Below are 2,936 nucleotides of genomic sequence, written 5' to 3' on the forward strand. Positions count from 1 at the left end.
AGCCTATATTATAATCTTTCTAATTATAAAATTAATAAGCGCTTTAGGCATAGAAGTTTTCCGTAAACAGATTCTTTTAGACTACTTAGAAAGATTATTTCTAAGTGCTAGCGCGACAAGTACCTAGACGTAATAAGTGTCTATAAGAAAATTAAAGGTATATAATAATTCTTAATCTAAAACTAGCGCTTCTTATATTAATTAGCTATTTCTACGCGTTGCTCTGCTAGATCCTACTTAATAACTCTAGCCTAGCTCTTATACTTAGCAGAAGGTTAATTTAGTGTATAGTAGGCTAGAAGTAAACATACTAATTTTAATATAGTAACATTAAGAAAGGCACTTAGAGCAAGCTCTAGGTCTAGTTATTAAGCTAAATATAATACCTGTCCTGCTTTTGTTCTTTACTTAAATAGCCTTGTTATTACATTTTAACCTAGTCTTCTTAAACTAGTGTGTTAGCGCTAATCGCGGATAAGAGCTAGGGGTAACCTAAATTTAGAAGCGGTAGGTCTATTAGCAACTCTATATTTACATAAGCTAGGCTTTAAATCGTATTAGAACCTAGTAAAGGTAGCGAATCGGCATGCGCTTAAGGTATGCTACTATTAGGAGTGCGCGCGCCTATGCTAGACGCGTGCTTATTTATTGCTAGTAGCTTGCTTACTAATATTCTCCGTCTCTTTTAACCTCGTTTGCAACTCTTAGCCTATCTAGTAGTTCTATCTATTTCTGGCTAGTCTATTCTTACGGTACTTTTGCCTTAAGTTAAATCTCCCGCTCTAAGGTTAACGTAGACGTCTTTATCTTGTAATTCTAAGGCGTTCTCTGTTGTAGCTAGAGTTAATCCCGCGGCTACTGTGTTAGACGTTATCTGTCGCGCAACTATTGCTAGCTTTAATGTTCTTTATCTTCGAGGCAGCGCTTCTGTTCTAACTAAAGTGTGTATCTTTAAATAATATAGCTGCTAGAAATAGGTTAGTAGAAATTTAGACAGAATTTAGCAAACTTATGCATAGAGAGCGCTGGTAAGAACTAATAGGTTATACTCTCCCTTCTAATAACTAGAGGGTACTAGCTATTATAGCATTTCTAGGCTTTAGCTATCTAAGAAGATTTCGTTTTGCTAATCTTTCTTACTCTAGATAAGTTGTCTAATTCGAAAGCGTTTACAATATCCTTAAAGTCTGTATGCAGGGCATTATAATATACAAAGCTAAGAAGAATACTACAGCCTAGATATACCTTGTCTACGGCATAGTATCTAAGCCTAGCTAAAACACCGCTACGCGCTGTAGGTAGGTTACTCTCTAAGAAAATTTCCTTTATAAAACTGTTAACTAAACTATACTAGCTCTTTAGGGTACAAAAGATACGTTATTAGAATATTGTCTTAAGTCGTTTCCCCTAATCTTTCGCAATATATGTTGCAGCAAGGCTCTATTCTGCAAGAGCTCGTCGAAACTTAGCTTGTAGTGTATTCTTGCTAGATTGTTTAGCAACTAAAATATCTAAAATCTAGCAAGTATGCTTAACTGCTAGAAGCTATCTAACGGCTTGCTTAGGTGTCTTTTTAAAAAATTTAACTAGCTCTGTAGTCTTCTTCCCTAATACCGTAGCTAATTTGTTAGCTAGTTCTAAACGCAGCTTGTAAGCATCTTAAAGCTTTTAGATTACTTTATTAATTTTCGTTCGTTTAATTCGTTTAATATTCTTCGCGGGGGCGAGACATAAAGCCTCTATAGTAATAGAGAGGTTTTCTATGTTAAAAGAGCTCTACGCCGCTAAAGAAGATAGAGTATTAGCCGGGAGTAAAGCTATCTTAAAAGCAAGGTGCTAGCTAACCTCGCAGCGTCGCTTACTTTACATTACTACTATTTAGAAGATAGGAAAACAGAAGAAGTCTAAAGAAGAGACAGTAATCGCATTGCTAACTAGGAATCTCGGCACTCTCCTAGACGATATTCTAACCTCTTAAACGGCGACTTTTGCTCGTTCGACGCCGTTCAGCAAACGCTAGTTAAGCTAATTAACCTAAGGGCTAACTCTCTCTGTTAACAACCTCTATAATCGCAGAGACGACTCTAACAAGCTCTTCTTAGTCGCCTGTCGCGTTCTTATTTAAAATTCTACAGTAACCCCTTAGACAGTTTCTCTACAGTCTTCTATTCTAGATTAAGAAGATTAAAAAGTTCTTCTCCGCTAGGGTAGAGAAGATTCTTCGTCCATTGCACTGTTAGCCTAATAAGAGGGTCTTAATCCTAAGGAAGTTAGGCAAAGGCTAAGTAACCTTATCCTTATTAGATAGGTTCGAACAATTCCTCGCTAAACGTAGTCTCGCAATTTCGTGCGGGACTACTAAAACTTAGTTGTATTAGACAAAGAACCTACGTAATTGTAGAAGAAAGCGTAGGCATATTATCTTTTATAGCGCTTAAACAACAAATTTAAGAGCAGATGTAGGCTTATTTCTCTATAACTATATTTACGTTTTTAAAGAACAAGTCTTTCCTGTCTTTTTATTAATTAACTAAGCGTTAAAGCACGCTACTACCTATTAGTTGTCGAAGTTAAGTCGGTAAACCGGGGAGCCGTACCTTAGGATTAGTATAGGTGTGTGATTTTCTCTATCTTGTAGCTAAACTAACTAACAGTACTTAACGTACTTTACAAGCGAGCTAGCCACACAAGCGAGTTGGCCACTTTCTCTTAGCAAGGAAAATTAACGAAAATTAACTTGATTTTCTTAAATAACTAAGCGAAACCTTAATATTTTTCTATAAAAGTTTCTATATATATTCTTTATAGTATATTACGTCTTATACTAAATTTATACTAAGATATATTACGTAATTAAAAAGCTATACGTATTTAACTAACTTTTAAGAAAAAATCTAGTTTTCTTCTAGTAAGTACTATTATATCTCTATAATAAT

Source organism: Trematosphaeria pertusa (assembly GCF_010094035.1).
Source record: "Trematosphaeria pertusa strain CBS 122368 unplaced genomic scaffold BU26scaffold_39, whole genome shotgun sequence".
In the NCBI taxonomy this organism is placed as follows: Eukaryota; Fungi; Ascomycota; class Dothideomycetes; order Pleosporales; family Trematosphaeriaceae; genus Trematosphaeria; species Trematosphaeria pertusa.